The sequence below is a fragment of the Felis catus genome, chromosome D2 (assembly GCF_018350175.1).
Source record: "Felis catus isolate Fca126 chromosome D2, F.catus_Fca126_mat1.0, whole genome shotgun sequence".
Classification (NCBI taxonomy): domain Eukaryota; kingdom Metazoa; phylum Chordata; class Mammalia; order Carnivora; family Felidae; genus Felis; species Felis catus.
The window spans coordinates 61,397,484-61,424,333 of record NC_058378.1 but is presented as its reverse complement, the minus strand read 5'-3'; the positions used below and the strand labels follow the sequence as shown (position 1 = coordinate 61,424,333).

General features: G+C 40.7%; 1 protein-coding gene and 1 long non-coding RNA gene across 2 annotated transcripts in view; one reads left to right on the top strand and one right to left on the bottom strand.

The window, feature by feature from the left end:
* Positions 1 to 26,850, top strand: part of NT5C2 (5'-nucleotidase, cytosolic II) — a 149,949-nt gene that overhangs the window by 6,073 nt on the left and 117,026 nt on the right. The gene's annotated exons all lie outside the window — the stretch shown is intronic.
* LOC123380896 lies at positions 11,584 to 17,940 on the bottom strand. The gene is made up of 2 exons (XR_006587266.1): positions 16,605 to 17,940; positions 11,584 to 12,184 (listed from the first exon to the last, which is right to left on the bottom strand). It is a non-coding gene; the product is annotated as an uncharacterized LOC123380896 (long non-coding RNA).

Below are 26,850 nucleotides of genomic sequence, written 5' to 3'. Positions count from 1 at the left end.
GAATCAATTTTAAAAAGAATCAACTATTGATGAATAATTCTCAACAACTTGGATGAATCACAAGGGTATTATGCGGATCTAAAATGTTACATAATATGTGACTCCATTTGTGTAACATTCTCAAAGTGACAAAATTATAGTGATAGAGAACAAATTAGTGGTTGATGGGTTTGGGTTTGGGGAGGATGTGACTAAAAAATGTTAATATGAAGGGTTTTTGTGTGTGTGTGGTGATGGAACAGTTCTGTTACTCAAATCTATACATGTGAAAAAATCATAGAATGAGAGAAAGAGAAACTGAGAAACCTAGTAAAATCCAAATAGGATCTGTAGTTGAATTAATTTGCTGTGTCAATGTCATTTTCCTGGTTTTGATAATGTACTATGGTTATGTAAGATGTTATCATGGAGAGCAAGCTGGGTAAATGATACCTGGGAACTTTCTGTACTATTTTTGCAACTTCTTGTGAGTCTTAAACTATTTCAAAGTAAGAAATAGTTCTTTGGAAAAAAATATATAAATAGGCAAATGTTCTTTGGAGATACATGCTGAAGTATTTTGGGTTGCAGTGTCATGATTTATATAACTTACTCTCAAATGGTTTAGCAAACACACACACACACACACACACACAAATGGGAGATAAAACAAATGTGGCAAAGAGTTAATAGTTGGTGAATACAGATATTTATTGTATTAGTCTTGCAACTTTTCACTAAGTTTGAAAAATTTCAAAATAAAAAGTTAGGAAAATTGGTTAATATATACATGGATAGGTAGATAAAATAAGCAAAAAAGAAAGTGTCACCCAAATCTAGGATTGAAACAATGAACTTCTATCTAATGCTTTCCCAACTTCATCTAATTTAAAGTTTTATCCTCCTTCCTTTATGCCTAACAATAGGAAAATCCTGCTTGTTCTGGAGTAACAGAAAAAGGTCAGAATTCACACTCTGTTGGGAGTATTGTAAGTGCTACTCTGAATCCTTGGTGTTATCCTAGTCATTTAACAAATATTTACTGAATCTTGACTGTATGCTGGATGCTAGAATTACAACAATGAATATAGAAGTGATAAAAAGTGTCACTATTCTCAGATTAAATTTTTTATAAATATACAATCATATACATTTTGTATACTGTTCTGCAGCTTTTTTTTTTTTATGACATTCACTGTGGCTATTTTCCGATAGCAGCTATGTAGATCTATTTACTTCTATTTACAATTCAGTGTAGTGCATGGATGTGCCATAATTTATTTAATCAGTTTCTTGTTGGACTTTTATATTGTTTTTCGTTTTTCCCTATTAAAAACACCCTAAGTTTTGGGGCACCTGGTGGCTCAGTCGGTTGGGTGTCCGACTTCGGCTCAGGTCATGATCTCATGGCTTGTGAGTTTGAGCCCCGCTTTGGGCTCTGTGCTGACAGCTCAGAGCCTGGAGCCTGCTTCGGATTCTCTGTCACTCTGTCACTCCACCCCTCCCTCACTCATGCTCTGTCTCTCTCTCTCTGTCTCTCAAGAATAAATTTAAAAAAAAAACATTAAAAACACCCTTTTTTTAACACACTTTTTAAAACTTTTTAAAAAATTTTTATTTATTTTTGAGAGAGAAACAGTGTGAGCAGGGGAGGAGCAGAGAGAGAGAGAGAGAGACAGAATCCGAAGCAGGCTCCAGGCTCTGAGCTGTCAGCACAGAGCCTGACGCAGGGCTCAAACTCACGAACCGTGAGACCATGACCTGAGCTGAAGTCAGACACTCAACTGACGGAGCCACCCAGGCGCCCCCCCTCCCCAATTTTGTAAAAAGAAAGAGAAATAAAATACATCACCTGAATGAAATCCAGCTTCCATCTCTGCTTTGCCTTAAGCCGTCAACCAACATTTATTGAACGCCTGCTGTGTGTCCAGCTGCATGTTTGGTGCTGTTTGTGTCCGTGCAGGAGAAGACATGAGACATGGTCACTACTCCTAAGGAGCTTGCACTTAGTTGGAGAGTTATGGCTAATGTGAGGTCCTAATCTAGGGACTACCATAAGGCAGTATGCATCTGACTGCAGACCATATGTGCTAAGAATTCAGAGGGAAGCCCAATCCCTCTCTGTGTCTGGTTTTAGACTAGTTATTTTTTCAGCTAAGTATCTTTAGCCTCCACAAAAAATGCTTGCATGAGCACATAATTAGATAAGGAGGATCATGCCCCAGACTTTCTGGAGAGAGGGAGATGTTTTTAGCAAAGACACATGAAATAACCTGACATCAGACTAAGTCATACTCCCATTTGTCTTCTGTTCATAAAAATTAAACTATTTTTATCTACATAGAAGATAAAAATAAAGAACTATATGTCCATTGGTATGGCTCAATTGGTGATGACACATCAATCTATGTGGTTATAGTTCTGCTTACAAATTTGTGTTTACATGGTTTTGCATTGCATTGTTTGACACACAGTTTTTTTTTTCTTGCACTTGTTCCATATTTTTGCTTAAGGCATTTGGAGTATCTGGGTAACCATTATTATTCAAAAATAAAATCAGGGGCCCCTGGGTGGTTCAGTCAGTTAAGCATCCAACTTTGGCTCAGGTCATGATCTCGTGGTTTGTGAGTTTGAGCCCCACATTGGGCTTTCTGCTGTCAGCATGGAGCCTGCTTCATATAATCTGTCTCCCTCTCTCTCTCTGTCCTTCTCCCACTTGTGCACTCTCTCTCTTTCAAAAATAAATAAATATTTAGAAAAATAAAAATAAAATCAAAACAAGTTTCTGGAAAAAAAAAATCTATGTTTTGGACTTAGCAATCTCTGTGTGCTTAAGCCTATCCAGAAAGTTCTGTGTACTTGGGTAATTCTCTCTCTCTCTCTCTCTCTCTCTCTCTCTCTCTCTCTCTCTCAGTCTTTCCCCTTTCCAAAATTATCTGTTCATCTACCTCTTCTAAATCTGAGTGTAGGCTGGGAGTGCCTGAGTGACTCATTCAGTTGAGCGTTCAACTTTGGCTCAGGTCATGATCTCGCAGGTCATGGGTTTGAGCCCCTTGTTGGGTTGCATCGGGTTCTGCGCTGACGGCTCAGAGCCTGGAGCCTGCTTTGGATTCTGTGTCTCCCTCTCTCTCTGCCCCTCCCCTGCTGAACCAGAGTATAAGCTGAACCAGAGTTGACAGGGCTTTACAATTAAGAGAAACAGGGAGACTTGCCTGCTTAGTTATACTTCAGGACCTTGGACAGCTTCTAGCCTGTCTGGTGTGCGTGCCTACTTACTAGATTTTGTAGGATGTCAGAATGGAATCCAATTTGAGAAAACCATTTCATCCACCCCCTACCTTTTGCTGATGCCCAGAGAAAGGATCCCAGTCAGCAAATATTTCAGGATTATTAACATCCTGGTTGTGAGAGATACAAAAGTCTTGGAGGGCTTTCTTTCCTCCAGCATTACCTGTACCTACATGTCTGCTGATGCCTAAAAAAATCCTTCAGTTCAACTCAGCAAACTTAAGTGTATCAAGCTTTTCCCTCCCTGAAAAGAGATACAGCCTAAATACAGATATACTCTGGGAGGGGGAACAAAGGGACATCAGTCTGAATGAGAAAAATAATCCCTCCTAAGGGCTGGTCTCCACAGGGACTAGAGGAAGAGAGAACAGCAGAGCATTGGAGACCCAAAAGGGGCTAGGGAGGGAAGGGCAGAATGATGTGGAGAAGAGGGCCATTCGGTGAAGTCTGCACTCTGAAAGCAGATGTGGTGAGCTTCACATTGTTCACACCAGTGTGCCCTGAGCACATAAAGGAGAAGCCTCACACTTTCCTAAGATGAGAATACAGAGACCTGTTGTCTTCTCTTCCAAATACGCATAGCAAGAGTAACTAGGCCATTTTCAGAAGATGCTTATGTAATTATTTAATATATTTTTCTTCATTGTTCCTCACAACAAACTTAGGGTTTTATTATCTCTGCTTTTCAAATGAATATACTGAGAAGTTGGGTAACTTGCCTCAAGTGACACAGGTAGAAAATGGCAGAGCTGAGTCTTGAACCCAGTTTCTTTGACTCCAAGCTGGTGGTTTTTCCATCATACTGCATCCCTAATGGAGTCTTTTTGTGTGTGTGGTAAAATATACATAACATGAATTTTACTATTTCTTTTTTAAATTTTTTTATTAAAAAAATTTTTTTAGCATTCATTTTTTGAGAGGCAGAGAGAGACAGTATGAGTGGGAAAAGGACAGAGAGAGAGGGAGACACAGAATCCAAAGCAGGCTTCAGGCTCTGAGCTGTCAGCATAGAGCCTGATGCGGGGCTCGAACTCATGAACAGTGAGATCATGACCTGAGCTGAAGTCAGACACTTAACCAACTGAGCCATCCAGGCGCCCCATTAAAAAAAAATTTTTTTTATGTTTATCTGTTTTTGAGAGACAGAGCACGAGTGGGGGAGGGGCAGAGAGAGAGGGAAACAAAATCTGAAGCAGGCTCCAGGCTCTGAGCTGTCAGCACACAGCTGATGCAGGACTCGAAATCATGAGCCATGAGATCATGATCTGAGCTGAAGTTGGACACTTAACTGACTGAGCCATCCAGGCACCCTGAATTTTACTATTTCAGTGATTTTAAAATGTACATTTCAGTGGTGTTAAGTACATTCATAATGTTGTATAAGCATCACCACTAGATACTGGCCACTATTTCTAAAACTTTTTCATCATTCCAAATAGAAATTTTCTAACCATTAAGTAATAACTCTCCAATTTGCCCAGACCCCAGCCCTTGGTAACTCCTATACTACATTCTTTCTCTTTGATTTTGACTATTCTAGATACCTCATGTAAGTGGAATGATACAATATTTATTTTGTGTCTGAATTATTTTATTCAGGATAGTGTCTTCAAGATTCAACCATGTTGTAGCATGCATGTATTAAAACTTTATTTCTGGGGGTGCCTGGTGGCTCAGTTGATTGAGTGTCCGACTCTTGATTTCAGTTCAGGTCACGATCTCAGTTTGTGAGTATGAGTCCTGTTTTGGTCTCTGTGTTGGCAGTGTGGAGCCTGCTTGGGATTCTCTCTCTTTCCCTCTTTTTCTGCTCTCCCCTGCGCAGTCTCTCTCTCTCTCTCAAAATAAATAAATAAAATGTTTTTTAAAAAGAACCTCATTTCTGGGGCTGCTGGGTGGCTCAGTCAGTTAAGTATCTGCCTCTTGATTTCAGCTTAGGTCATGATCTCATGGTCATGAGATCAAGCCCCAAGTCAGGTTCTATGCTGACAGGGCAGAACCTGCTTGATATCCTCTCTCCCTTCTCTCTCTGCTCCCCTGCTCATGTTCTCTCTCTCTCTCTCTCTCTCTCTCTCTCTCTCTCTCTCTCTCTCTCTCCCTCTCTCTCTCCCTCTCTCTCTCTCTCTCTCTCTCAAAATAAATAAATAAATAAACTTAAAAAAATTAATTTCTTTTTATGGCCTAATAGAGTTTATGGTTGCAAAGGACAGATTCACTCAGGCCATCAGAAGTAATGAGGGGTTATTGTAAGCAACCTTGGAGAATTAAGGAAGACAGAAATCTCAGCAAAAAGGCTAGAAGTTTAGGAATAGCCATATGGCTGGGCTTATTGTGGACTTAAATACAGTTTGGAATCTGATCAGCACAACTCTAGGGACCAAAATATCTCATTGCCCCCTTAGTGGCAGGAATTTGCTATTTTCTGATACTCAGCTACTTTGCCAACTCAGTGATATTCTGCTTCCACAGCTTCTGTATGGTCTGGCACTACCAACCACCTACTTCTTACTCTTTGAGAAGCAACATTCAGGCTTTTGTTGACTCCAGATTTCTACTAGTTTAATGACATGCTGTCTTTTTTTCTGTGCCCTTCCCTTCCTGTGCCTACTATCAACTGATAAACTGTTTTCAAAAATCTCTATTTTCTGATTTGGCCTGGTTAATCTCCAATCATCTCATACCACCTCATAAGCCACTTGCCCACCTACAAATTAGCTGCCCTTGAGTCAAGCATCTTTCCCTTCTCTGATCAGTTATGGCCAGGGTGATAAGTCACAAGCTATTGAATGTTTTTTTTTAATGTTTATTTTTGAGAGAGAGAGAGAGAGAGAGAGAGAGAGAGAGAGAGAGAAACAGAACAGAGCATGAGTTCAGGAGGGGCACAGAGAGAGAGAGAGAGAGAGAGAGAGAGAGAGAGAGAGATACAGAATGCAAAGCAGGCTCCAGGCTCTGAGCTGCCAGCACAGAGCCTGATGTGGGGCTCAAACTCATAAGCTATGAGATCATGACCTGAGCTGAAGTCGGATGCTTCACTGACTGAGCCACCCAGGCGCCCCTTGAGTTTTTTTTTAAGTTTATTTAATCTATTTTGAGAGAAGGAGAGAGCATGTGCACATGTGTGTGCAAGCAGGGGAGGGGCAGAGAGAGAGGAGAGAGAATCCCAAGCAGGCTCTGCACTGTCAATGCAGAGCCTGACATGGGGCTCAAACCCATGAACCATGAAATCATGATCTGAGCTCAAGTCGGACACTTACCTGACTGAGCCATCCAGACATTCCTTGAATATGGGTTTTAATGGTAAAGGCCTGCTTCTCTCAGGAGGAGTTTGGGAGCATAGCAGGCAGGTGCCCAGGGAGTCATTGACTTCATCCTTCTATGTCAGCTCTGCTATGCTCTACTATGAGGCTGTCCATTGCACATTCTATGGCCTGCATCTACTTCTGTGACTTCACAAGTCATGGAGCAGAGGTGTATATTCTGAGTTGATGTGTACTATACAGATACTTCTGCACATATTGTTAAAATTATACAAATAATTACCATATGGTGATATGTAGTTTGGAGTTGCTTGAAATATCCTCATCTTATTTCAAGCTGCCTACTTACAGTTTCTGAATGGGGTTGTTTCTCTCAAGACTGAAAATCTGTTTTCAGTTCTCTTGCCAAGTCCACAGTAACAGTAAGATAGAACACAGGTGTTAGCAAATCCATGAAGTGGGCTCCACTCCCCATAAACTGTAATAAAAAAGACTGGATTATGGGGATCAGTATATTCCTAGTTCTGGGACTATGACAGAGAATGTAGTGTTCATAAATAGCCATAAATATCTCATGTCCACTTTCTTCCCACTACATTTCCCAACCTCTCTTCTAGTTAGGGTAGGGCATGTGTCTAATTCTGGCTGAAGGGTTATGAGAAGAAGTGATACATGTTCTCTACACTTTCTCTTCCTGGAAGGTATGAGTTGAGTTGGCAGAACCCACAACAGCAGACTGCATCCCTGAATCATTGTTTGGAATGGTGCTGCTCTGGGAAGTCTCTGGACTTAAAGAGGACATTTTGTGAGTAGGAAATAGACTTTTATGGGTTACACTCTAGAGACTGGGGTTTGACTATTACTGTAGCATACCCTAGAGTCACCTTGACTAGTACAGTCGCTAACAGTGTGAGCTTGGGCAAGTTAGTGTCCTCAGTTTTCATCTTCCTCTTCTGATATACAAGAGTTGCCCCAGATAATCTCAAAGGTCACCTTCTAAGATTCTCTGATTCTTTTTTTTTTTTTTAATGTTTATTCATTTTTGAGAGAGAGAGAGACAGAATGCGAACAGGGGAGGTTTAGAGAGAGAGACACACACAGAATTTGAAGCAGACTTCAGGCTCTGAGCTGTCCGCACACAGCCCGACGTGGGGCTTGAATCCATGGACAGCACGATCATGACCTGAGTTGAAGTCGGACACCTGACCTACTGAGCCACCCAGGCGCCCCTAAGATTCCCAGATTCCTAATTGACCATGTCCTGTTGCAAGGTTTTCTGTCTACTTCTTCATATTCTTACTGCCATTGATGTATATTCTTTTTCACTTGGTCATTCTAAAAGTCTTCTAACTACACCCCCTGTGTCCAGGCTTATGCAATTCATGCCTCCCACTTCCTCAGTATGGATTATGTCACCTTCTGCCTCAAAAGCCTTCACTAGTTACCCACCATCTGCTGAACAAAGACTATGTGATGTCTGATATTTGAAGTCCTTGATGATCTGTGGTTAGTTATTTGTGCAGACTGCTCTTCCCTCAACTGTACTGTAGATTCCTTGAGGTCCAGTGCCATGCATATCTGATTCACTTTATAGCCTCTTACACAGCTAATGCCTGTTGAAGTATAAAGTTAGATATCTCCAAGCTAGGAATGAGGCCCTAATAAAATGATAGAAACCATCAAATGAATTTTAATGGTGTTGTTTGCCAGGAGCATACCTATGTTCTGCATAGTGGTAACATGCAGAACATGTGTATTTTAAAATGCAGAATATGTGTGCTAAAATCCATATCCAAAGTTGATTGAAGACTATCTGAAAGGCATTGTGCAGTAAGGGAGGTAAAGGAGTTACAAGGCAAGGTCCCTGCCCTCCAGGGAATGAGAGGTGGGGGAATGTATGCTGGAAGCAGTCTGCTTAGAACAGCAAAGGAGTCCTTAAAGTGGCTTCCTAAAGATAGCATAACTGGTTCTTTGGGCTGGACCTGGAAACAGCCCTTCTTCAAAGTGCTGTGATTCAGACCCCACTGGTTTCATCCCTATAGTGCCATGAGGGACCTCTGGTAGGCCCAAGACACAGGCAGAGGAGAAAAAAGGTGGAATCAGAATAGAGAAAAGAAAGAAAGAGGCAGAGAAGGAAAGCAAAGGAGAAAATAAGATTAAAGGAAGTTCATTACCCAAGAATTTAACATCTACATCCTACTTCTTAGTTCAGATAGCATTTTCACAAGAATCCTGCGAGGTGGCTATTGATATTTTTATTCTACTGATGAGAAAAAAGAGCGAAATGTCAAGAGACTTGCTCAGGGTCACAAATTGAGACTTCTAACTTAAAACCTTGTACTGTGTTCTCAGTTGTCTCTCCAGCAAGAGAAAGTACCGCAACTCCTATACCATGAAGTAAATTATGATAGTGATAGGTTAAGACCCAAAGGAGAGAAGCAGAAAATCATTATTAGAACACCACAGTAATAATTGCTACAAGCAAGATCTACTGATGAAGCTAATGTCAGTGGGCAAAACTTTAAGGAGAAACAGGATATTGCCATAGCTTCAAAGTATAGGCTCCAAAATATTTATTAATTATCTTTTTTTAAACATATGTCCAAAAATCCTTTGATCTTCCTTTCTCCACAATGTAAAGCTTAATTTCCCTCCCCTTACATGTGGGCTAGATTTAGTGGTATGTTTCTAATGAATATAGTTGGAATCAGGAAAGAGCCAAATAGGAACTAAATTAGTCTCTGTGAGCCGTACAGTCTATTTTGCAACAGTTCACCTCTGCTATTGTAGCATGAAAGCTACAGCCACAGAAAATATATAAACAAATGAGTGTGGCTGTGTACCAATAAAACTTTATTTACCTAACAGACCAATAAAACTTTGTTTGTAAAAACAGGCACTGAGCTGGATTTGGTCTTCCAGCCATTAGTTTGCTGACCTCTGGAATAGTATATGGAAAAGAAAAAAATCATAATTCTGCAGTACAGAAACATTGCAGATACTACCTTAACCAAGCGATCAGGTTAACATTACTAGTATTAAGTCATATTGAAATGATGTCAACAAAACAGCAGAGTAAGAAACTCCAAAAGTTCAATCCTTCATAATAGCAACAAAAAAATGTGGCAAAAACTGTCAGAGTCGACTTTTTCAGAACACTGGACACTAATAACCTATAATAAGGAAGGAGATTAAGTCAATAATGAAAAAACTCTTAACAAAAACAACAAAGCCCCAGGACCAGATGCTTTCACTGGTAAATTCTATCAGATGTTTAAAGAAGAATCAGCACTAATTCTTCTCAAACTTTTTCTTTTTTATTTTTTTTTAATTTTTTTTTTCAACGTTTATTTATTTTTGGGACAGAGAGAGACAGAGCATGAACGGGGGAGGGGCAGAGAGAGAGGGAGACACAGAATCGGAAACAGGCTCCAGGCTCCGAGCCTTCAGCCCAGAGCCCGACGCGGGGCTCGAACTCGCGGACCGCGAGATCGTGACCTGGCCGAAGTCAGACGCTTCACTGACTGCGCCACCCAGGCGCCCCTTCTCAAACTTTTTCAAAAAATTCAAGAACACTTCTTAACTCATTATATGAGGCCAGTATTGTCCTGATACCAAAGCCAAACAAAGATAACAAATTAAAAGAAAACTACAGACTAATATCCTTTATGGATACAGCTGCAAAAAAATCCTCAGTAAAATACTAGCAAACTGATCCAAGCAAGTATGATGAGAGGATCACACCTCATGACCAAGTGAGATTTACCCCAGCCAAGCAATGGTGGCTCAACATGTGAAAATCAATATAATATACCATATTAATAGAATAAAGGACAAAAACTACACATGATCATTTCAATAGATGCAGAAAAATTGTTTGACAAAATCCAACACCCTTTCATGGTAAAACACCCAACAAACTAGAAATACAAAGGAACTTTCTCAACCTGATAAAAAGCGTGTACAAAAAAACCCATAGTTGGGGTGCCTGGGTGGCTCAGTTGGTTAAGCATCCGACTTCGGTTCAGGTCATGATCTCATGGTTGGTCAGTTTGAGCCCCACTTTGGGCTCTCTGCTGTCAGCACGGAGCCTACTTTGGATCATCTGTCCCCCCAACCCTCCTCAAGCCCCCCGCCATCCCGCGCTCTTTGTGCCTCCCCTGCTCATTCTCTCTCTCTCTCTCTCTCTCTCTCTCTCTCTCTCTCAGTAAATAAACAAAAACTTAAAAAAAAATAGTTAGCATCATATGGTGAAAGGTGGAAAGCTTCCTTCCTAAGATCAGGAAAAGACAAAGATACCCACTCTTTCCACATGTATCTAACATTGTACTGGAAGTTCTAGCCAAGGAATTAGGCAAGAAACAAAAGTTAAAACTTCTTCAGATTAGAAAGGAGAAGTAGTAAAACTATTCCTATTCACAGATGACATGATTTTATATAGAGAAAAACCTAAAGAATCCACAAAAACCTATTCAAGTTAAACAAATTCAGCAAGGTTGCAGGATACAAGATCAGTGTATACCCAAATCAATTGTATTTCTAAAAACTAGCAATTAAAAAGCTGAAAATTAAAATTGAAACATTCTACTCATGGGGTGCCTGGCTGGCTCAGTCAGTAGAGAGTGTGACCCTTGATCTGAGGGTTGTGAGTTCAAGCCCCATGTTAGGCATGGAGCCTACTTAAGATAAAGATTTAAAAAATAAGCAAAACAAAAATTCCACTTATAGTGTATTAAAAATAAATACTTAGAAATAAATTTAACAAAAGAAATTTTAAAATCTCAGCTGCCTCTTTACGGCTGGACATGGACCAACTGATTTTAAATTTCATATGGCATTGCAAGGGACCCTGAATAGCCAAACTGATCCTTAAAAAAAGAAGAACAAAGTTGGAGGACCCACAGTTCTTGATTTCAAAACTTAACTGCAAAGTTATACTAATTCAAATAGTGTTGGGCTGGCATAAGGATAGACTTATAAATCAGTGGGATTTAAGAGTACAGAAATAATCCTGTACATTTTAGCTCACTTGATTTTTGACAAGGATGCCAAGAGCATTCAATGGGGGAAAGAATGGTCTTTTCAACAAATGATTTTGGGACATGTGGATAGATGCATGCAAAAGAATGAAGTTGACCCTGTATTAATCTGCTAGGGTTGCCATAGTACTATGCACTGGATGGCTTACATGACAGAAATTAATTTTCTCACACTTCTGGAGGTTAAAAGTCTAAGATCAAGGTGTTGGCAGAGTCAATTTCTTCAGAAGCCTCTCTCCTTTGGTTGTAGGTGGCAATGTTTTCATGTGGTCTTTCCTCTGTGCATGCCTGTGTCCTTGTCTCCTCTTCTTACAAGGAGACCAGTCATACTGGATTAGGACCCCCAGCAAAGACCACATTTCACCTTCATTACCTCTTGAAGACCATATCTCCAAATACAGTCACATTCTCAGGTACTGGACAGTAGGACTCCAACACATGAATTTTGGAGCACACACTTCAGCATGCGACAGTGACCTTGGGAGTCCAGCTCAGAGCATGACAGAGAATCAGAGGAGCAAGCTGTCCGCAGGGAGAGGCAGGATGTTTCAGGTTGTGCGTGGAGGGTTTTCATCAGCTGCACACATGGCAGTGAGAGAGGCAGCAGCTCCTGAAACAGGTTCTCTGGTGAATGGAAATGTGTTTCAGTTCTCTGTTCTTAAAATACTCAGAAACAATATTGGCTGCTTTGGTTTGCATAAAACTGGGCATGTTGAACAACTTAAGGGGAGAAATGGATATTGGGCTTTCTGCTAATCTAGCATATTAGGTGACCAAGCTGATTTTCTTTTGAAAAGTAGAAGACATGTGACTGTATTTGACGCCTAGACTGGTGGTTCTGGTTGTTTCAGGTCATGCTGGTCAGATAAATTAACACTGGGCTTCTGAGGAACAGTTGTTTCCTATCTTGTCATGACAGGCACCCCCTACTTTTCCAAAGTTCGCATCATACCACTTGCTTTTATGAAAGACCTGCATTAATACCTGTTTTCTCTAACCAAAAGGAATCCAAAGAGGATTTATGCGAAAAGTGAAAATACTGTTCTGGGTTTGTTTTGCAGTGAGCCCTTAGAGAGGCAATGTGCACTCTGAGCAGCAAGAGTGGCCCCACCACACCCCTTCCCCGGCAGCTACACTCAGCATCTCAGCATACAGCTATGTCTGCGAGCATCTGTGCTTTACTGCAGTTTGTTTTGTGCATCCGTTGGCAAGATGTGTCTTTTTTTTTTTTTTAAGATGTGTCTTAAGGTATCAGAAAAGCCATGGGGCACCTGGGTGGCTCAGTCAGTTAAGCATCTGACTTTCTTTGGAGTGCAAGACTAGGATAGTGGAAAATAGGAATCCTAAAGTGACTAGAAGGACTCCTATCCTTCAGAGAAGGCTGTCTCTGCACACACCTACACCCACACCATGTATCTTAGTATTTTGTAAAACAGGACCACACTCTATTCCTGCTCATCACAGATAATGTGACTTTCTTCATCATTTGAGACAATTTGTTTCTCAGCCTTTCCAGTATTGTTACTGCTTCTCAGTCCCCACAGGTAGACATTTGCTGAGTGTTCTGTAATGGATATTTAGTGATCTTTCATTTTTATTGCTCAAGTAAATTCATTTTTTTTTTAAATTTTTTTTTCAATGTTTATTTATTTTTGGGACAGAGAGAGACAGAGCATGAATGGGGGAGGGGCAGAGAGAGAGGGAGACACAGAATCGGAAACAGGCTCCAGGCTCTGAGCCATCAGCCCAGAGCCTGACGCGGGGCTCGAACTCACGGACTGTGAGATCGTGACCTGGCTGAAGTCGGACGCTTAACCGACTGCGCCACCCAGGCACCCCAACAAGTAAATTCATTTTTAAGAAATTCATTAGGATACAGGGCGCCTGGGTGGTTCAGTCAGTTAAGCATCTGACTTTGGCTCAGGTCATGATCTCCTGGTTTGTGAGTTTGAGCCCCGCATTGGGCTCTGTGCTGATAGCTCAGAGCCTGGAGCCTGCTTCAGATTCTGTGTCTCCCTCTTTCTCTGCCCCTCCCCTGCTCGTGTTCTGTCTGTCTGTCTGTCTGTCTGTCTCTCTTTCAAAAATAAATAAACATCGGGGCACCTGGGTGACTCAGTCAGTTAAGTGTCTGACTTCAGCTCAGGTCATGATCTCACGGTCTGTGAGCTCGAGCCCCATGTCGGGCTCTGTGCTGACAGCTCAGAGCCTGGAGTCTGCTTCAGATTCTGTGTCTCCCTCTCTCTGCCCCTACCCTGCTCACTCTGTGTCTCTCTCTTTCTCTCAAAAATAAATAAACATTAAAAAAATAATAAATAAATAAATAAACAAACATTTAAAAAATTAAAAAAGAAATTAATTAGGATAAATTATTCCTGCTCTAGGAGCTTGTGATTAATGACTTGGTGCTTTCAAAATGTTTCCTAGACATGCAGGCAGTGTCAGGACCTAATTTGAAGGCTTATTTTACCCCCTCTGTTTCCTCATGTAGGGGAATGTATTCTCTCTCTCTCTCATAAAAAATAGATTTAAAGTAATAGGTAGATTGTAGCAACTCCTTCAGAGATTCTCTCAAAATTAAGACTCTTGTGATAATTAGAGAAAGAAGTCTCAGAGCTTCCATTCAACCTTGTGAAAAGAACAAAGGTTTGTTTTTTCTCCCAATTTTTTGTTATAATTCTGTATTCTTCTTTTTAAAAATTTAACTTTTATCTCATACTTTTCTTTTTTTATGTTTATTTATTTATTTTTGAGAGAGAGAGAGAGAGAGAGAGAGAGAGAGAGAAAGATTGTGACAGGGGAGGGGCAGAGGGAGAAGGAGATGGAGAATCTCAAGCAGGCTTTGCACAGCCAGCACAGAGCCCAATGCTGGGCTCAGTCTCACAAACCATGAGATCATGACCTGAGCTGAAATCAATAGTCAGACACTTAACTGAACCGCCCAGACATCCCATCTCGTATTTTTCATGTTTATAAACAGTCTTCAAATATTTTTAAATTATTATTCACAATTTTTACTTTTTTTAGGAATCTCTATACCCAACATGGGGCTCGCATGAACCCGAGATCAAGAGTCGCATGCTTTTCTGACTGAGCCTGCCAGGTGTGCCATAAAAATGTTTTACTTTTAATAGCTGTATTATAGCCCACCAAATTGACATAATTTACTTAGTCATTACTCAGTAGCTAGACATTTAAGTTTTTTGTTCCCCATTTTACCATTGTAAAAACATTGCAATGAGTATTTTTTTCAATTTTTTTCTTCTTTACATTTATTAAGGCAGATTCCCAGAAGCAGGATCATTATGTTAAGATACACAAACATATTTTGCAAAATTATTTTTTAAAATGGTTGTGCCAATGTATTACTTGGAAATTTCTTAGTATATTTATTTTACTATACACTCACCAACACAGAGCATTACAATTTTATAACTTTGTTAACTAAAAAGTATATATATATTAGTAAAAAAGTATATATATATATATGTATATATGTGTATATATATATATATATTCATTCTAGTTTAATATATACATATATTTCCTGACTTTTTATTTTGAAGTATTTCAAATCTTTAGGCAACTTTGAGTAATACAATGAATACTAGATGCCCTTTCCTTAGATTGAATTGTTAACATTTTGCCATAATTGCTTTCACTCTCCATACAGATAATATGTGCGTACATAAAGCTTTTCCTAAACCATTTGAATTAGTTGTGGGCATCATGACACTTCACTCCTAAATACTTTAGCAAGTATCTCCTAAGAACATGCATGTTTTCATACGTAGCCACAATATAATTATCATTCTTGGAAAATTTAACATGGATACATGCTCTAATACATACATACATATATATATATATACACACATATATATATATACATATATACATATATATACACATATATATACATACATATATATGTGTATATATATATACACATATATAAATTACATATGTGTATATATATATATACACATATGTGTTCATGTTCAAATTTCCCAATTGTCTTTTTAGTGGTTTTTGTTTTTTGTTTTTGGATCATACACTGCATTTGATCTATCTCTTTGATCTCTCTTAATCCATAACAGTTTTCCAGTCTTTGTGTGTGTGTGCGTGCGTGTGCGGGTTTTTGTTTTTAAGTAGGGCCATGCTGGGCATAAAGCTTGAACTCACGACCCTAAGATCAAGACCTGCGCTGGGATCAAGAGTTGGATAAATAACAAACTGAGCCACCCAGGTGTCCCTTTCTTTGGTATTTTTTACATTGATACTTTGAAGCATCCAGGCCAGTTGTGTTTTGTTTGTTTGTTTGTTTGTTTGTTTGTTTGTTTGTTTTTTCAGCCCAGTTGTTTTATTTTTGTCTAACTCTTTTTTCATGTTTAGATTCAAGTTAGACACCTTTGGCAGTAACATGATGTAGCCAATATTATGTCCTTCCTAGTGCATCACATTTGGAGACTAGTGATTATTAGATGGTCTTGTCATGTTAAAGTTTTATTTTTGTGACAGTTTTGACATACAATTATTATTTCCTAGGAAGGACAACACCTTCCAAACTATTCCCTGACAGGAATCAGGCTGTTTCTAAAGGAAGGGGAGAAGGAAGAAACACCAGTTGAGCACTTACTCTATTCCAGGTAGTATGCCAAAGGTGTTTACAGAAGGCTTTTTTTCCCCTCTGTTTCCTCATTTAGGGGAACGTGTTCGCTCTTTCTCTCTCTTTCTCTCTCTCTCATAAACATAGATTTAAAATAATAGGTAGGTTATAGCAACCTTCAGAGATTCCCTCAAAATTAAGGCTCTTGTGATAATTAGAGAAATAAGTCTCAGAGCTTCCATTCAACCTTGTGAAAAGAACAAAGGTTTATTTTTCCTCCCAATTGTTTGTTATAACCCAGGTGTTTTATCTACGTTTCACACTTAAAGACTCTAAGGCTTAAAGAGGCCAATTAACAACTTAAAGTTCCAGAAACTGGTGGAGCTGAAGTTTAATACAGGTTAGTCTTAATTTAAATCTCATGTTTATTCCACATACCATGCTTTCTTAAATCTATGTCCAGAATGAGATGGATTATCCTCCTATAGACCCATCCAGCATGGGGTAGAGAATGGATGGCAAATACAAAGCTTGTGTGTCACCATTCTCCATTTCTTACGCATGACAGACATTACTAATCAAATTCACCACTTAACCCTCTAAGCCCCGGTGTTCTGAATTCCTTCCCAAGTCACTATGCCAGGCAGGTGCTGATCATTGAGAAGAGTTGGCATGGGAGACAGAATTTATTCTGTGGATTTGTAATTAGGCACACATGGGCTCAAACCCATACTCTACCACTTAGTAGCCGTGTGACTTTAACCAAGTTACTTAACCTTTCTGAGGCTCAGTTTTTTCTCTACAAATTGAAATATGTAATTGGCAGTAGAGTTGCATTAGAATTATCATGAGGATTGAAGGCATGTTTGTACAAGTACCCAGTGCTGCACCTGGCCCATATATCTAAGCATGCTGTACCTAGGCACTCAGAAACGTATATAGCTTTTAAGGAACCGGGACCATCTCTTCAGTTCATGCTCTGAAGACTGAGGGAAACATTAAGAAAACCAGGAAATTTGATTCAAGGAATCAAAGTTTGGAGAGAACTGCACACAACATGTAATTAAGTACAGGCTGTGAGTTCTGTAGAGGTTTAAGAAAGGCTGAGGGAGAGCCTGGCTGGTGGGTTGCAGGGAGGCCTCCTGGAGGAGGTGAGATTTGAGCGGGTCTGAAGGAGATTTAGAGTTTGGATGAGCCACCGGTGGGGAAGTAGAACAGCATCAGCAGAAGCGGTAAGAGAAAGGCATATGGAAAGGAGAGCAGCCCTTTTGGAACGAAGAATTGAAGCTGAGGAATATCCGGGGATAATATGTGTGTTTAGGTGAGAAGGAAGAGCCCCTTGGGGAGGGAACCTTGGGTTTCCCTGAGTTCCCAGCCCACCCTGATCTTACCCAATCAGCTCCAAGAATACCCAGGAGGCCAGAGACGCTGCACGTTTCTTGGCTACCACCAGGGGGCAGTATGACCCAGCGGCTTGAAACTTCTCTTTGTGATTCATTTAGAACTTTTTCTGAGTTCCAATTTTATGCCTGGAGCTGAACTAGGAGCTTAAAAGTACTATCTATCCACCAATCTAGAGGTCATATATTTCTGGAGCGCGTTGCATGGAGGTTGCAACATACTTTCCCTTGGTGATCTCTTCTAATGCTAACCGTAACGCTGTGGGGTTTCCATGTATTAGTCTCATCTCCAAGGAGGAACTGGTGTTCAGAGTTTTATGTGAATTATTCAAGTTCAAATACTGCGAGGGAATCTGAATTTGAACCCAGGGTTGTAATCTCCATCCCATGTTCTCCACTACAGCCCACAGCCTTTTGTTAAGAAGATAGGAGCATAAAAATATTTAATCTAAGAGTTAAGTGAGTAATTATTGAAAACCAACGGCAGAATTTAAGTTTGAGAAGGTGAAAAAGTTCTTGAGAGGGATGGTAGTGATGGTCGCACAACGGTGTGAACATGCTTAATGCCACTGAGCTGTACACTTAAAAATTATTATACTGGTAAACTTTATGTATATGTTACCACAATTTTCAAATGGCAACTACTAGGGGCGCCTGGGTGGCTCAGTCAGTTAAGCGTCTGACTTTGGCTCAGGTCATGATCTCACAGTTTGTGGGTTGGAGCCCCGCATCGGGCTCTGTGCTGACAGCTCAGAGCCTGGAGCCTGCTTGGAATTCTGTGTCTCCCTCTCTCTCTGTTCCTCCCCCACTCATGCTCTGTCTCTCTCTCTCCTTCAAAAATAAATAAAAACATTAAAAAATTTTTCTTAAATGGCAACTGCTAACAAAAACAAACAACTAAAGAACCAAGACAGGGGTGCCTGGGTGGCTCATTTGGTTAAGTGTCTGACTCTTGATTTCCTCTCAGGTCATGATTTCACAGTTCATGAGATCAACCCATCTAGCTTGGAATTCTCTCTTTCTTTCTCTCTCTCTCCCTCCCTCTCTCTCTCAAAGTAAACATTAAAAAAAAAAAGAACCAAGACAATGTTAAATTATGATCTAATCCAAGAGAAACCAGGGTTTTATTATAGGGACATAAAAAGAAAAAACAACAACTAAAAACGGCAATTACTATATAACATTCATTAATACGTATTCTATATTAGTAGCTATTTTTTAAAGCATTTATGAATTTACTAATTATCTAGTTGAATTCTGCCAACCACCAGTTGAGGTAGGTACTATTATTATTCCCATTTAACAAGTCATTTCATCATTTGGTCTGTCCTTACACCCCACTCCCTAGCGCCAACAACTCCACTACTGTCTGTGATCTATGCTTAACTGACCCTTGGTTGACCAGTACTATGAAGTGTGATGGCGTGGAAGGACCATGGTCTTTGGAGCTGATAGGGGCTCTGGTGCTTTACCAGCTGAATGTTCTTAGGCAAGTTACTTAATCTCTCTGAGCCTCAATTTTTCATTTGTGCGATAAAGATAATAACAATACCTACATCTTACGGATGTTGTGATGAACAAATAATATAAATGTATAATGCTTAACATAGTGCTGGTACATAGTAAGCACTTGGAAATTATGGCTGTTCTTATTTTTTTTAATGTGTGTTTAAAAAAATAAATGCATGTTTATTTTTTATAAAGAAAATGGGGGAGGGGTAGAGAGAAAGAGGGAGAGAGAAAGAGAGAGAGAGAGAGAGAGAGAGAGAGAGAGAATCCCAAGCAGGCTCTGTGCTGTCAGCATAGGTCCCCGAAGCATGGATCCCCACAGCACAGAGCCCTGCAGCATGGAGCTGGATGGGGGCTTGGACTCACAAACCAGGAGATCATGACCTGAGCTGAAATCAAGAGTTGCATAACTGACTGAGCCACCCAGGCACCCTTGATGGCTGTTCTTATTATCTGCACATAGTAGAACACTCAGAAAGTAATAAGTTAAATGGCTGGGTTCCTCCTGAGTGTACCTGAAATAGCTCCTGGCTCTCCTGGGGACATTGGAGGGAGGAGCCAAGAAGCAGAGGTATTCAGCTTGGTCATCTCAACTCAAGGAATGATATAGGACTGGATAAAGTTCTTTGAGTCCAGCTCCATCATTTTACAGAAGAATCTGAAGCTCAGGAAAGGGAGTCGTTTTGTGTAAGGTCACCCCTTCATGCCAATCAAGCAGGAAGTTACCCTAAGAAGCAGTGTGGCCCAGTGAGAGCCCTTCCCCGGGAGCCAGGCTTGGGTGGTGAAGTAAGCTTCAAGTCAGCCAGCCCCTCCCAGGAACACAGGTTATCTATCTTCAAGTCCCCTCTAGCCTCAGATCTGTACAGGTAGCTGTTCACTTTTGCCCTTTAGCTGCAGAGTGGCCAAGAAGATTACGAAACTGGGCAATCGGCAGCTTATCCTAGCTTCTAGAGCAAAGAATACGAGGAGAGAGGCAAGGGGAGGGGTCCTGGGCACCATGATTTGTGAGACCTGTGCCCTAGAAGTACCTTTGGTTTATATATATGTGTGTGTATATATATATATATATATTTTTTTTTTTTTTTTTTTTTTTTTTTCTCCTTGCTTGGCCTGGAAACCACAGGAAAGCCAACCAGCAACTTGTGAAGCAAGATCCCAGGAGCTCTGAGAAACTCGTTCTTACGAGAGATGACTCAGCACAAGCCTGACAACCACAGGGAGTGTCCCCCAGCCTGGCTTCGGCATAGGCCCATGTGCAGTTATGTGGGCCACTGTGGTTACTACTGCTCTCTGCTTAGGGGAGATTCTGTCCCCTAGAAGTATGCGGGTGTCCTGGCAGCCCCCAGCTGATAAGAGAGTGGTAGTTTCAGGGTCCTTGTTGTGGTTTGATTTCTGAATAATGCACTTTCTCTTGAAGAAACTCCTCATGTCTTGCCTAGATGTAGTGACCCTCCTCTCCAGGTTCTTGCCCAGCACTGCCTCCACATTGGGCTTTCTAAAACTAATGTCACCAGGACGCTCCCAGAGGGTGCCTCACTGCCTGTAAAATTGAGCTCCAAACTCCTTAGCACAATATGGTCCTGACCAAAGTTTCTGCCTCATCCCGAGCCCTTCTCCTTCCTCCTACCATGCACTCTATACTCTAGCCCAGGGTTTCTCAGTGTGGTCTACGGACCACCTTCTTCAGAATCATCGAGGATGCCGGTTTTAAAATTCAGATGCCTAGGGTTGCCTGGGTTGCTCAGTCGGTTAAACGTCCGACTTTAGCTCAGGTCATGATCTCACAGTCTGTGAGCTTGAGCCCCGCGTCGGCTTCTGTGCTGACAGCTCAGAGCCTGGATCCTGCTTCAGATTCTGCGTCTCCCTCTCTCTCTGCCCCTCCCCTGCTCATGCTCTGTCTCTCTCTGTCTCAAAAATAAATAAAAACATAAAAAAAATTTAAAACTAAAATAAAAATAAAATCCAGATGCCTAAGCCCACAAAATCAGTTGTTCATGGGTCCTGAGAACCTACATTTAATTATACCAAGGCTGATTTTTGTGCAGATTGCCCTTAAGAACTACTGCTCTGCCAAACCAGATTAAGTTTCTTGACTCTTTGGGCCCTTACGGTCCTTTCTCATGCTGTTCCTCCTCTAGAATGCCCTTCTTATACTTCCTAGCCTGGGGCACTCTGCTCCTTCTTTAAGGCTCATCTCACATATCAGCTCTTCTGTGTTGATTCTCCCACATCTAGCCTCCTTTCTTTATGTTTACATAATCCCACTGCACTTTCTACCTACCTTTGCTCTAGAATTTTCATATTGGGTCAGGGTTGGCACTGTACATGTTTGTGAGCTCCCCTTTCTCCACACTAGAGGTCAGTGGGATGGACTTTCAATCCCACCCCTTTTATCATAAGGTTGATTCCCTTGGCAACCAGCCCTCATTTAAGTGTAGCCAAAAGTCACTCATTTTTGCATCCCTAAGGCTTAGTAAAAACCCTGGCAAAAATAGGGCATGTTTGTTGAATGAATGAATGAATGAATGAATGAATGAAAGCCAGGCCATAGTCTAACTCAGAAGGATAGATTTAACCCATTTTGTAGCTAATAGGGCCAGGATTTATCGTGCAGGTTCCTGCTTCACGGTTTCAGTCTGTTACTTGGTCTAAATGTTTGGTCTACCTTTGAGGAAGCTATAGATTTACGTTTTAGCAAGAGGTAGTTAGATTAGTCACAATTTAGGTCTTGGAATTATTTTTTAAAAATCTAATGTGATTCTGTATTAAGCCAGGGAATTGCCTCCTCTTGATCTTTTTGAGAATAGAACCCACCAGGCTTTTTTTTTTTTTTTTTTCATCTTAGATCTGTTCCTGTAAGGTAATCCATCTCATAATTCTTGACCTTTTAACTCTAGTGACATAACTGCCACCTCAGCCAGGCACACCCTGGACGTTGTCAAGACTGCTCCAGCTCAGAAGTGCCAACGTACAGGTCTCTGGCCAGAACTCCTTGCCTTTCAGTTTGCTCACTTCCCTACTCCTGGTTCACCTGCTCTCATGATCGTGGTTTCCCAGATCTCTGTTCTAAGCCCCAGCCCACAAGTGGCTTCCCTTCTTTCCCTTTCACAGGGTGGTGCCCCTCCTCGTGTCAGAGGGAAGACACGCTCAACACCATCTGCACCATCATCACCTCCCTTTCCTCCATCCTCAGTCTCTCCTCTGGCTCTTCCCACACACAAATACAGTCAAGCTTCTTTCACTTTTATGACTGCCTGTCTCCAGCTCTTAGTCTGTTCAGGTTCTGGGACAAATCTATGGGAGGGGGTTTCCCCACACGACCAAGCAATTCTCAGATACCAGCTGGGTGTCTTACATTTCAACTCAATTCTGGCACTGCCTACCCAGACAGAGCAGTAGATTCCACAGGTTAAGGACTCAGTCTCACAAGACCAAACCCCTCCCCCCACCCCTAGCTTCAGATGCAACTCACAAGTACCAGTTACCTGTGCTTCTGACCAACTGGCTATAGATCAGAGGTTCCCATAATCCCCTCCTTCCTTGAGTTTGATTAATTTGCTAAAGTGGCTTGCAGAACTCAGACATTTTACTTACTAGATTACCAGTTTATGATAAAAGGATATAACTTGGGAACAGCCAGCTGGAAGAGGGACATAGGGCAAGATACAGACAAAGGGAGTGAGGAGCTTCCGTGCCCTCTTTGAGGGTGCCACTCTTCCCAAATCTCCACATGTTCTAACCTAGAAGCTCTTTGAACCCCATCCTTTTGGGTTTTTCATTACACAGCCACAGTTGATTAAATCATTGGCTGTTGGTGATTGATTCTACCTCTAGCCCCTTTCTCCACACTAGAGGTCAGTGGGATGGACTTTCAATCCCACCCCTTTTATCATAAGGTTGATTCCCTTGGCAACCAGCCCTCATTTAAGTGTAGCCAAAAGTCACTCATTAACATAACAAAAGATACCTTGATTGCTCTAGCATTTTGGAAATGCCAAGGGTTTTAAGACCTTTATGCCACTTGTACCCCAATGTTTATAGCAGCACTTTCACCAATAGCCAAATTATGGAAAGAGCCTAAATGTCCATCAACCATCAACTGATGAATGGATAAAGAAATTGTGGCTTATATACACAATGGACTACTATGTGGCAATGAGAAAGAATGAAATATGGTCTTTTGTAGCAACGTGGATGGAACTGGAGAGTTTATGCTAAGTGAAATAAGTCATACAGAGAAAGACAGATACCATATGTTTTCACTCTTATGTGGATCCTGGGAAACTTAACAGAAGACCATGGGGGAGGGGAAGGAAAAAAAAAGTTAGAGAGGGAGGGAGCCAAACCATAAGGGACTCTTAAAAACTGAAAATAAACTGAGGGTTGATGGGGGGTGGGAGGGAGGGGAGGGGGGGGGATGGGTATTGAGGAGGGCACCTTTTGGGATAAGCACTGGGTGTTGTATGGAAACCAATTTGACAATAAATTTCATATTTTAAAAAAAAAGGCCTCTGTGCCAGAAAGGGGGCCAAGACCAAATACGTATTTCTTATTATAAATGATAATATCATGCTGGTGTTTCAAGTTGCCCTTACAGGGTAGCTTATCAAAAGAGTAGGCCTCCTAATTGCAAAATCCAATGAGCAGTTTCGTTTGCTGTACTGCTTGCACCTTGTGTGGCATTGGACGCTGTGAGCCACTATGTTCTTTTTGGTTCTCTGTTCTTCCTTGGTTTGCAAAGCACTCCACCTACTATTCCCTTTATGGTGTCCTCTTCCTCTTCTCAACTGCTGATAGTCCATACTTTTTCTTGTTTAGCCTCTAATTTATCTTGTGTGTTTATGTGTGTGTGTGTAGTTGAAGTATGGTTGACACACAGTGTTACATTAGTGTGAGGTGTAATTATTTTATTTGCTCCTTCTGATATAGCTCATATAATCTAAAGCTTACCACTTGTTTTGCAAGACATCTGACATCTCTGAGCTTTAGCAAAATAGAAGTTGTCATGAAAAATACAACTTATGCACAAAAAGGGCCCAGCAAAGTGCCTGCCATGGAGTAGAGCCTCTCTCTAAATAGTAGTGCTTTGTATTATTATTGTTAATAGTAAATAATGTCTTTATCTCTACCCACCCCTATAGGTTTATATCTGTATTTATTATTGTTTTGTAAACTTTTTATTATGGTGATTTTGAACAGCCCCTAAAGTAGAATTGCATAATAAATCCTCATGTACCCATGACCTAGCCCCCACAAATATCAGCCCATGGCCAACCCTGTCCCATTTGCCCCCATCCTCTATAAAAGATACACATTTTAAAAAATAACCACAATACTATTACCATACTTTAGAAAACCCAATCTTTTGAGATCATTTTATATATGTGATTCCCACAAATTATTTTCTGGATATTCCTTGGACACTTCAAACTTAACTTGTCCAAAGCTGCATTCACTACCTTTTTAGAAACCAGTCTCCTCCCCACCAACCCCCAACCTCGTGGTTCCTGCCTTGGTGATGGATACCACGGTTCATCAGTCCCTCAGGTCAGGTCCTTGGGAGTAGCCTTTGGCTCCTCATTCTCCCTCACGTCTCATCCAGCTACTCACCTAAAAATCTTTAGTGTTTGTCCCCTGTCCCCTATATCACCCCTGCCACAGTCTTATGTTATCAGGTTCTTCTTGGGTCTTTGCTCCTGGATATTAGCTATTCAATTGGTCTCCTCATTGAGTCTTTCACCCTCTAATCTAATCTATTGCCAATGATTTTTTTCCCCAGTAATATTTATTGTGGTAAAATGCACATAAAATTTACCATTTTAACCTGTATAGTTCAGTGGCATCAAGTATATTCACATTATTGTGCAACCATCACCACCATCCATCTCTAGAATTTTTTAATCTTCCTCAAACTGAAACTCCATGCCCATTAAACAATAACTTTCCATTCCTCCTCTCCCAGTTCCTGGCAACTACCATTCTGCTTTCTGTCTTTATGAATTTGAATACTCTAGGTACATCATTAAGTGGAAACATACAGTATTTGTTTTTTATGACTAGTTTATTTCACTTAGCATACATAATAAGGTTCAGGGTTCATCCATATTGTAGCATGTGGCAGAATTTCCTTCCTTTTAAAGGTTGAATAATACTCTGCTGTATGTATATACCACATTTTGTTTATTCACTCATCTGTCACTTGGATTTCTTTTACCTTTTGGATATTATGAATAATGTGGCTATGAATATGAATGTGCAGATAAGTCTTCGAGACTTTGCTTTCAATCTTTTTTTAAAAAATTTTTAATGTTTTATTTATTTTTGAGAGAAAGGGAGACAGAGCATGAGCAGTGCAGGGGTAGAGAGAGAGAGAGAGACACAGAACCCAAAGCAGGCTTCAGGCTCTGAGCTGTCAGCACAGAGCCTGATGTGGGGCTCAAACTCACAGACCACAAGATCATGACCTGAGCTGAAGTCAGATGCTTAACTGACTGAGCCACCCAGGTGCCCCTGCTTTCAGTTTTTTTTTTGGGTACATACCCAGAAGTGGAACTGCTAGATCATACAGTAATATCATAATAATTTTATTTTTAATTAAAATTTTTTTAATGCTTATTTATTTTTGAGAGAGAGAGAGAGCACGTGTGAACAAATGGGGGAGGGGAAGAGACAGAAGGAGACACAGAATCCAAAGCAGGCTTCAGGCTCCAAGCTGTCAGCACAGAGCTTGTCATGAAGCTCCCATGAACTATGACATCATGACCTGAGGCTTAACTAAGCTACCCAGGTGCCCCTCTATTTTTAATTTTTTGAGGAACTTCCATTTTCCATAGTATTCCTTTTTACATTCCTTCTAGCAATACACAAAGATTATAATTTTTCTAGTCCTTGCCAACACTTACTTTCTGTTTTTTTGTTTTGTTCTGTTTTTATTTTAATTACAGCCATCCTACTGTTGTGTTTTTATTTTAATAATGGCCATCTTACTGTTGTGTTTTTATTTTAATTACAGCTGTGAGGTGATACTTTATTGTGTTTTTTTTTTCAATATATGAAGTTTATTGTCAAATTGGTTTCCATACAACACCCAGTGCTCATCCCAAAAGGTGCCCTCCTCAATACCCATCACCTATCCTCTCCTCCCTCCCACCCCCCATCAACCCTCAGTTTGTTCTCAGTTTTTAAGAGTCTCTTATGCTTTGGCTCTCTCCCACTCTAACCTCTTTTTTTTTCCTTTCCCTCCCCCATGGGTTTCTGTTAAGTTCCTCAGGATCCACATAAGAGTGAAACCATATGGGATCTGTCTTTCTCTGTATGGCTTATTTCACTTAGCATCACACTCTCCAGTTCCATCCACGTTGCTGCAAAGGGCCATATTTCATTCTTTCTCATTGCCACGTAGTACTCCATTGTGTATATAAACCACAATTTTTTTATTCATTCATCAGTTGATGGACATTTAGGCTCTTTCCATAATTTGGCTATTATTGAGAGTGCTGCTATAAACATTGGGGTACAAGTGCCCCTATGCATCAGTACTCCTGTATCCCTTGGGTAAATTCCTAGCAGTGCTATTGCTGGGTCATAGGGTAGGTCTATTTTTAATTTTTTGAGGAACCTCCACACTGTTTTCCAGAGCGGCTGCACCAATTTGCATTTCCACCAACAGTGCAAGAGGGTTCCCGTTTCTCCACATCCTCTCCAGCATCTATAGTCTCCTGATTTGTTCATTTTGGCCACTCTGACTGGCGTGAGGTGATATCTGAGTGTGGTTT